The sequence below is a fragment of the Fukomys damarensis genome, unplaced genomic scaffold (assembly GCF_012274545.1).
Source record: "Fukomys damarensis isolate Sample0158 unplaced genomic scaffold, DMR_v1.0_HiC HiC_scaffold_19, whole genome shotgun sequence".
NCBI classification, from domain to species: Eukaryota; Metazoa; Chordata; class Mammalia; order Rodentia; family Bathyergidae; genus Fukomys; species Fukomys damarensis.
Window position 1 is genome coordinate 63,856,579 of NW_022900931.1, and position 9,942 is coordinate 63,866,520.

Consider the following 9,942-nt stretch of genomic DNA (forward strand, 5'->3'; position numbering starts at 1 on the left):
ACCCAGCCCTGGCCACCCCCGTCGCCAAAGGAGCTGGCCCTGGCCCTCAGGCCCCCGACAGCCGGGCTTCCCCAGCTCCGGCCCCCCAGGTAGATGAACCCCAGCAGCCTCTGTCCTCAGTGCAGACCCGGCCTTGCCCCCCACCCCTGCTCTCTTCCTTCTCCTGCCCCGCTCTGCCCTGCCTGCCTCTGTCTTGCTGACTTGGGAAATGGTGCTCTCCTTGTCCCCTGTCCCTGCTGCTGTATCTCCTGACAATGATCATGGACACTTGAGACCAGGATCAGCTCTGGGGGGTCTGGAGCTAGGCAGGGATGCAGGGTGCACAGGGCAGAAGCTGGGTGTGCATGGTGGCACAGACCTGGCATCCTAGCACTCAGGAGGCTCAGACAGGAGGATTGCCGTGAGATTGAGCCAGCCTGGCCTACGTAGTGAGAACCTGTCTCAAAAAAGAAAAAAAGCAGGGGCCGGGGATTTAGCTCAGGCGTTCGGCCGCCTGCCTTGAAAGCGCAATGACCCGAGTTCGATCCCCGGTACCAAAAAGAAAAAAAGCAGAAGAAAGTGCACCAGGTGGAAAACGAGTCACCTGTACAGCACTTGCCCTCTGAGGCCCGAAGTGCTGCATCCAGATGGTGCACACCGTGGACATTGTAAGAGCTGGCAGTGGCAGGAAGTCCTCTCTCCCGAAACCTGGCCCTGGACAAGCAGAGCTGCTGTGACTTTGTTCCTTTCTGTCTGTACACTGCTGGCGCAGGCTGCCTCGGGTTTGCCCTTGTTCTGTGCCGTCCTCTTGTGCAGAAGCCCTTTTGTTTACTAGTGGGACCTGTTGTACTCTGAAGTCACTCTTGGTCCTTGGCTGTTATGAACACAGCTGTAAAAAAAAAAAGGCTTTGTTATGTGCGTCATTCTGTGAGGTCTTTCTTCCCTTCTGTTTCGTTCTGTCTTCTTGGGACAGTCGCACTATGTAGTTCAGGCTGGCCTTGAACTCACTGTGTAGGCCAGGCTGGCGAGCTGATCCTCCTGCCTCAGCTTCCAAGTGCTGGGATTACAGGTGTGCTCCACCACACCCGGCAGAGATAAGCGCTTTCAGAGGAAGCTGCTGGGGCCCAGGGATGCCTTTCTGTGTGTGACAGAAAGGTGCCCATGGCGGGCTGTGGGGTGTGACCTGATTTTGCCACTATCAGCAAGATATGGTTTGTGCCTGTTTCTCGGTGTTGTCCGGAGACCGGAGACCGGACTTGCCTCATCCGGTGGGTGGGAAGGGGTCTCTCGCGTTGGTTGAATTTGTGTTTGTTTCATTGTGAATGCGGCTGGGCAGGTTTGCACAGGTGAGGAGCTGTGGGTAGAATCTGTTCCTTGCCAGCCCCTGTCTGTTTCTGTCCTCGGAGGATGTAGTTTGGCTGGCTGGTCGTGCTCTTGCCGCTTCCTCGAAATTGCATCGTGAGAGAGGAAGCTTCTCCCTCACATCAGTGCCAGCCACATGGAGGGCTGCCCTCCTACTGTGGGCGGGCCTTGGACTCTGTCAGAAAGGAGCAGTGGGTGGGTGAGAGGGGGCACAGTGACGCCAGCCGGAGGGCTGCTGAGGACCCTGGGCTTTGGCCTCAATGAGCCCGGGCTTCGCTTTCAGACACCACCTCTGACCTGGAGCTGGGGACTTGGATGTTTGGCCCTGTGGTATGGGGCGGAGTAGCCTGCGTGTGGAGGAAATGAGTTCCCACCTGCTGAGTGCAGGGTCGGCATTGCCGTTTACTGTGTTCTCTTTTGTTTCATTTTGTTTTGTTTTGGTGGCACTAAGGCTTGAATCCATGGCCTTTCATTGAGTTGCGTGAATACCTCTTTTAAAAGTTTGAAACAAGGTCTTGCTAAATTGCTCCTGCTTGGATTGAATTTGTGATCCTCCTGCCTCAGCCTCCCAGAAGGCTGGATTACAGCTGTGCACCACCACACCCAGCTTGCTGCTGCTGTTTCTAGCCGCTGTGATGGGAAGGACATGGGACTGGTCCTGTGTTGCCAGAGAGGGACATGGGGCCAGGATGGCGCCAGATCGCTGGAGTGGGAGTGTGGGGCAGTGGTCCCTAGCCTCAGAGATTACAGCTGGAGCTGCCATTTCTGATCCCCAGCGAGTGACTTCCTCTCCCAGCTGCCTGTCCTCCAGAGTGGCTTGGGGATGTGTGAGTCCATGCTGCAGATGCTGTGGCTGAGAGCCAGGCGGGAGTCCCTTTGTTCCCACAGTGACAGTCAGCAGACACTGTGTGCCACTTTCTTTCCCAAGGCCACCAGCCACCCCTTTACCCAGGACTGTGTTCCATCTCAGATGCAGATTTTCACTTTTAAAACACCTCGAATCCCAGCACTGTGGGAGGCTGAGGCAGTGGGGTGGCAAGTTTGAGCCCAGCCTGGAAGAATTACCGTCTAGAAATAAAATATGCAGAAGGGCTGGGGATTAGGGTCAGTGCAAAGGACCAAGGTTCAGTTCCCCGCACCAGAACAAAAAGCAACCAGAGACAGCCCTGGACAGGCAGGCCGAGCAGCTCACCTCAGCAGCCCCTCTGGCTGCGTGTGGTCCTCATTGACTGTCCGGTGGCCCCACTGTGATGTCAGCCCTGGGAGGGCAGGGCCGGCCAGGGGCAGTTCTGCGGGAAGACGGTTTGGCGAGGCGGGAGCACACGGAGTGGGGGCTGTGGTGTGCCCCTGCTTCCCGGGATTTCCTCTGTCCTTGAACCCCACCGCAGCCTCTGGAGAGAAGGAAACCGTGGGTGATTCGCTTCCGGCAGCTGTCGGAGGGAGCTCTGTGGGCGCCCTGGAGCAGTGGCCCTGCAGGGTGCAGGGTGCAGGGAGGCTCTGGATGTTCACTCCAGTGGGGTGGGCGGTGACTGCGCCGTGTGGAAAGCAGTGCTCCAGGCCGGACTGGGGTCCCATACTGCTCAGCCTCTGACCTCTGCTCTGGACCCTCACAGGTAGGCGTGCGTGCCTGTGTCTGTGTGCGTACGCACACACACGCACACACCCCATCAGTCCTCTTACCTGGCTTATTGAACACTGTGCCTTCGAGTGCTGCCTTGCTGTCATCTGCCGCCAACCTGCATGAGGGTTCCGTCTTGTCACTGCATGGGACACGTATAAGTGTCTGCATCACCAAAACAAAAGTTTCATAAGTGATACATCCATAGTACTTTGTGCAACACGCTCATATTTTTACTCTGTTTGGTGGGGTTTTGTTTTTTGTTTTGTTTTCAGCACTGGTGATTGAACCCAGGGCCTTCGCGCTGAACTACATCCTGGCCCTTTTTATTGTTTGCTGTGAGATGGGGGTCTCATTAAATCACTGTTGCCTGGGCTGGGTTTGAACTTGTGATCCTCCTGCCTCAGGCTCCCAGATTGCTGGGATCACAGGTGTGCACCTCACCTGCAGTTTCTAAGGGCATCGCAGTCTGGAGGTTCGCAGCGCTGGGGTCCCAGCTCTGCTGCTTAGACCCTGACCTCAGGTGCCGCCTCTGGCCTCCGCTTCCTAATCTGTCAAACAGCAGTGCTGATCACACCAGCTACTTATAGAGCCACGAGGCTTAAATAAATTAATGTGCAATACCCTCAGGTCGAGGCCGGCACCAGGAAGGGCTCTGGTGTGAAAGTAGCCCAGCGAACCCTTTCCTTCACTGGGTGTTTACTTTCCAGGCAAACTTCTGCACTGGGCGGGTGTCAAGCAGGGCACAGTGCAGCACTGTGGGCCAACTGGGAATAAATGGGTAGAGTGCGCTCCAGAAAACTTGATTTACAGACACTGACTTTTGCAATCTCATAGAATTTTCAAAAGTCGTAGAATATTATTCTTAGACACTTCTTCCCTAAGCATTTAAAAATGTAAAACACCGCTTAACCTTTTGGGCCCTGCGGAGTGGCAGGCCGGCTTGGCCCGTGGGCTGCCTTTGCCTTTTCATTTTGATGTCTTGTTTGGGTTTTGTTAGTTAGTGGGCCCTCCGTGTCTGCTGGGATTGATTCTGGGACTCCTGCACGGCTCCTGAAAATTTACAGATGCCCAAGTACCTTGTTGAAAATAGTAGGGCTGGGGATGTAGCTCAGGGCTGCCATGCCTGCCTGGCAAGTGCAAGGTGCTGAGTTCAATTCCCAGTACTGGGGGAAAAATCGCATAGTATTTTCCTTTTTTTTTTTTTAACTGGTGCTGGGGTGGAAACCAGGGAGTGACTCTGCACAAAAGGCAAGTGGGATGCTGAGTTGCAGCCCAACCCAGTGGCATTCCCTATACGACCTGATACAGCCCGGCAGCCCTCAGGAGGCTGAGGCAGGATGATTGCCAAGAGTTCAAGGACATCCCGCACTACATAGCCATATCCTGTCTCAAAAAAATCAAATAAGGGGCCTGGCATTTAGCTCTGTTTTGCCATGCCTGCCTCACAAGTGCAAGCTCCTGAGTTCAATGCTTGGCACCAAAAAGAAAAAAAAAATACAATGTAAACACTAGGTAGGTAAATAGTTGTTATGTCTTACTTAGGGAATAATGACAAGAAAAGTCTGTGAATGTTCAGTATAAACACATTTCTCTTTTTTTTGTTTTTTTATTGTTTTGAGACGGGGTCTTGCCATGTAGTTCAGGCTGGCCTCGTACTCAGTCCATAGCCCAGTCTGGCCTCCAACTTGCACTGATCCTCCTGTGTCAGCCTCCCAAGTGCTTGGAGTACAGGCGTGTGCCTCCCTCCCCAGCATAGAGTAGTGGGGATTTAAAATGTTTTTTATTAGTACATATTTAGAGTACATAATGATTGCATTAATCATGGGGAGTTGGTACAGGCACATAATGCATCTTAATGTTTGTTTAGTTGGTTGGTTGATTTTTGAGCCAAGGTTTTGCTGTGTAATCCAGGCTGCCCTCAAACTCATGCCAATCCTCCTGCCTCAGCCTCCTCAGTGCTGCGATTACAATCCTATACCACCACACTTCACAACACATTTTAATTCATTTTTTTCTCCAGTACTGGGGATTGAATTCGGGACCTTGCACTTGGCGCCACTGAGCTACATTCCCAGCCCCATTTTAATTCTTTTTTTTTTTTTTTTGGTACCGGAGATTGAACTCGGGTCCCTGTGCTTGCAAGGCAGGCGGCAGAGCCACTGAGCCAAATCCCTGGCTCCTCCATTTCACTTCTTAATTCTCCCTCTCCCTCCATCTCTGGAAACCTTTATTTCTTTTCTTTCTTTTTTTTTGTACAAGTTTGTAGCACATAATGATCACATTCCCACATTCCTCAGGGCATATTTTAAATTTTGAGACAAGATTTCTCTAAGTTGCTAATTTGCCAAGCTGGCCTTAAACTTGCGGTCCCCATGCCTGGGCCTCCCAGTGTGTGACACGGCAGGGGCGCGCACCGCACCATTTCCCCCACCTGTGTCTGGCGCTGCGCCGCCCCAGCTGTGCCCACTCAGGGTGCGGCGTTTTTGCAGTCCCCGCTGCCTGACCAGGAACGTACTTCCCTACGCTTCACTTCTGTACTTCTATAAATGCCCTTCCGCCCACTCAGAAAGTACCTGCAGGGTAGAATCTAGAGGTGCAGGAGCCGGAGGGCCGTATGGGGAGCATTCCTGGAGAGACTCGGGGGTGCCGCCCGCAGGGCTGGTCACCCGGCTTCCCCGCCGCAGCGCCCGGCAGGGCAGCTACGAGGGTGTGGATGACGTCAGCTTCTTGCCGCCTGCGCATGGGCAATGGAAGCCTCATAAACGCTGATGTCCCTTTTTTAAAATTCATTAAGTTTATTGGTACATTTTCATTATATACTTTATGATCACATTCATCATTGGGAATTTGTACCTCTACATGATACATCTTGGTTCTTATTTTTTCGCATTCCCTTTCCCTCCCTAGTTCCCCTTACCCTTTGAATTTTTTTTTTTTTTTTTTTTTTCCTGTTTCACGATAGCTATTATCCATTTTGGTCCTCATTGACACTTTGTTTCTCCCGCCAGAGAAACAGTTCAGTATTTACACATATGTGTCCTATTTATTTCACTTAAAAGTATGGTCTCAAGGTCCATCCATTTAGCTATAAATTTCTCTAGTTTATCTTTATGGCTGAGTAGTACTCCATTTTATTTTTAAAAAACATCTTTATCCACTCACCATTTGATGGGCATTTGGGCTGTTGCCAAGTTTTAGCTATTACTAACTGTGCTGCTGTAAACATGGGTGAGCATGTATCGCTGTGGTAGGATGCTTTTAATTCTTTTGGAAAGAGACCAAGAAAGGGAATAGCTGGGTTAAGTGGAACATCTCGGAGTTTTTTGAGGACTCTCCACACCGATTCCCACAGTGGCTGCACCAGTCTGCACTCCCACCAGCAGAGGAGCAGGGTTCCTTTTTCTGCACAGCCCCCGCCAGCATTTGTTATTGGTTGATTTCCCTGGTTTTTTGTTTGCTTTTTGGCGGTACCAGAGATTGAACTCAGGACCTTGCACTTGCAAGGCAGGCACAGCACCACTGAGCTAAATCCCTGGCCCTTTGGTTAATTTCTTTCTTTCCTTCTTCCTTTTTGGTACTAAGGATTGAACTCGGGTCCCTGCACTTGCAAAGCAGATGCCAGAGCTAAATCCCCTGCCCTAGTTGATTTCTTGATAGCAGCCATTCTTTCTGGAGTGAGGTGGAATCTCAGCATTGTTTTCATTTGCATCTCACGAATGACCAGTGATGCTGAACATTTTTTCATGTTTATTTCCTGTTTCTCCTTTGTCTGAGAATTTTGTGTGTGTGTGTGTATGTGTGTGTGTGTGTATGTGTGTGTGTGCTGGGGATCAAACTCTGGTCCTTGCACTTGCGAGGCAGGTGCTGGAACCACTAAGCTAAATTCCCAGCCTGAGAAATATTTTTTAATGACTGGGCTGGGGATGTTGCTCAGTGGTAGGGCACTTCCTAGACTACATGAGGCCCTGGATTTCACTCCTAGTACCAAAAAGACTATAAAAGTCGTTTTGCTCATGGGGAGATTTTAGAAGATACAGAAAAAAACAAAGAAGAAAAATTAAACACCTATAATGCCACCATGTGGATGCAGGGGGTAGCATTTTAGTTTACAGTTTTAGGGTGTCCCCAGCCATTTAAAGTGCTGTTTAGGCCATGTGTGGTAGTACGTGCCTGTGATCCCAGCACTCCAGAGGCTGAGTCAGGAGGACTGCCATGAGTTCAAGTATAGAAAAAAATGTCCTACCCTATCCTGTCATTTCCAGCCCAGCACTCCCTTGTTCCCCTCTACATGGTCATAGGAACTCCTCTTTGGCTGTTTTTTGAGACAAGGTCTCACCACGCAGCCCAGACTGGCCTCCAACTTGTGATTCTCCTGCCTCGGCCTCCCAGGTGCTGGGGTTACAGGTGTGCACCACCATACCTGTCTAATAACATTTCTTTTAATCCTTTGAGGGCCAGGAATTTAGCTCAGTGGCACAGCACCTTCCTGGCAAGCACAAGGTCCTGTGTTAGATCCCCAGTACCCAAAAAAAGGTCCTTCAAGTTCTGGTTGTGTGTGAGCAACCTACTGCAAAGAGCAGTTTACATTTCTCTCCCATGTGTTCCCAAAAGGTTGCACATTATCCACCAGGCAGCCCACCAGGAGTTCCCAACGTCCCTATCACCTTTGTGTGTATCACCGTGATTCATTTGGCATCCCTGGTAAACGCCACCAAGGCACATCAGGTCCCTCCTAGCCTTACGGTGTCCACACGGAGCTGCAGGAGGCTGCACAATTCCTAAGTTCCTGGCCTGCCTGAAGTTGTGATCTGCCTGTCTAGGCCTCCTGAGTAGCTAGGACTACAGGTGTGCGCTGCCACGCCCACCTACCTGCCTTTACTTTCCTGAGCTGAGGCTGCACTCCAGCCCGCCCCGCCATTCCCCACGCTGCTGGGGCATTGACCTGCTCTCTTCCTGGGAACCCGTTTGCTGGGTTACAGCCAATGTGCATGTGTATTTGGGTGGCCGCTGCTGAACCGCGTTCCTCAGGCTGGCACGGGACCCCAGGCGTTGGTCTAAACATTCAGCTAGTTCCAAATGCGATTCATTAAAATGTGACACTTGGGCTTGTGATGTGTGTTTCTCTTAAGACCAGTTAGATGGAACATCTTGAAATACTTGAGCCTTCTGTGTTTCCTTTTCTGGGCACCATCTCATCGTACCCTTTGTCCTGCTTTTCTCATCTGGTTACTTTTAGTGATTTCCAGCGGCTCTTTGTGTGTGAAAGAGGTGAGCTTTGTGTGTCTCTGAAGACTAGATCTTTCCATCAGTCTTGTTATTTCTGCTGCAGACCTAAATTTGTGGACTGTGCGTATCAGAGGGCAATCAGTCCTCCCACTGCCTAGAAAGGGGGGCAGTGAGGGCTGAAGAAAAGAAATGAGAGGCTGTGTACTTGTAAAGCACGTGGAGGCCGGGAGGTCAGTGCCGCAGAGCGAGCAGAGGCAGAGGCACCCAAACTTGCCGCTATGTATTGGGTTCCTGGCCAGTATCAGCTGTCCCAGAGGGTGGCAGTGATCCTGTGAGGATGAGGATCTTAGGTCAGTGAGGAGCTCAAGTTGATTAGGACCAGAGATGAGCAAAACATTTCCTTCAGCAGTAGGTGGGAGGAGTTAGGCTGTCAGGAATTCACCCCTCCCCAGCTGAAACCTTTCTGTTGGTTCTCTGCCTGGCCGTCTTCACTGAGGGACTCTTGCCCTTGGGCGTCACAGTGTCACGGGGCCACTGAGGCCTCAGCTGTGACCAGAGGCTGACCAGAGGCAAACCTGAGTTATGTCTCCGTGCTTTAGCCAGCCCGCAGGCGAGAAGACTAGGCCTTGGCAGCCCTAAGCACAACTTAATTGTGAAATGATTTTTCCTCAAAATTATGTAGAATGGCTCCCGACATAAGGTTTGAGGTGCTGGGCCTTGAACCCAGGGCCTTCACACTGAGCCACTTCCCCAGCCCTTTTTTAAATTTTGGCTTAAGTTCTTGATAAATTGCCCAGGTTAGGCTCAGGCTTGCAGTCTTCCTGTCTCGGCCTCCCAGAGTGCTGGAATTACAGGTTACCCTTTTCGTTTTATCTGCATTTTTAATGAGAATGAAAAATACTTAAAACTTTGTTTCATATTTTTGTTTCCTTAATTATTTATTTATTTTATTTTTTGAGACAGGGTCTTGCTATGTAGTCTGGCCTTGAACTCACTATGTAGCCCAGGCTGGCCTCAAATACCCTGCAATCCTCTTGCCTCAGCCTCCTGAGTGTTTGAGCAAAACCCCATCTCAAAAAAAATTTACCCCCCCCAAATTTGCGTTTCGCTTAGTACACGTTTTTCTCGAGAATCACTTGGGACTGAGTTCCAGATGTTGTGCTCCTCTGCTCCTTAACATTTTAGTGCAGCATTTCATCCCTGGGGAATGAGCACATTGTCTGACAGAGCCGTCATCCTGTTATCAAAGCAGATTTACTGTGTACGTAGTTGTATCACCCGCCCTTCAGAAGCCAGGCTCACAGCCGGCACCCTAACACGGGCTGCTCCGGCTCGCTGCGCTTTCCCGGAAAGGTGCCGGGGAGAGGAGTGCAGGCGTCTGGAGCGCTGGTCCTCGGGTGGTTGCTCTTTGTCCCTGTCGTGAATTCTCCCACGGGGGTGTCACTGAGAGCAAGTGGCTCGTGCAAGCTAAGCACATCTCCACACCCTTTTTCTCTTCTTAAGTTTTTAAAATTTATTCTTTGTGGAAAGGGTAAACAAGGTTAAGAATGTGTTTAGTCAGCCCAGGGACGTGGCTCAGTGGCAGAGTGCTTGTCTAACATGCTGGAGGCGCTGGGTGCTGAGCACCAGCACCACACACACACACACACACCACACACACACATACCACACACACAGACACACCACACACACCACACATACCATACAGACACAGACACACAGACACACCAGACACACCACACACACACAGACAC

The 9,942-nt window shown here is 51.1% G+C and overlaps 1 long non-coding RNA gene across 1 annotated transcript; it reads right to left on the reverse strand.

Annotated features, from left to right (window-relative positions):
• Positions 1 to 2,653: 2,653 nt before the first annotated feature.
• Positions 2,654 to 5,652, reverse strand: LOC117286881. The gene is made up of 3 exons (XR_004518024.1): positions 5,536 to 5,652; positions 3,022 to 3,124; positions 2,654 to 2,732 (listed from the first exon to the last, which is right to left on the reverse strand). It is a non-coding gene; the product is annotated as an uncharacterized LOC117286881 (long non-coding RNA).
• Between the last annotated feature and the right edge of the window lie 4,290 nt (positions 5,653 to 9,942).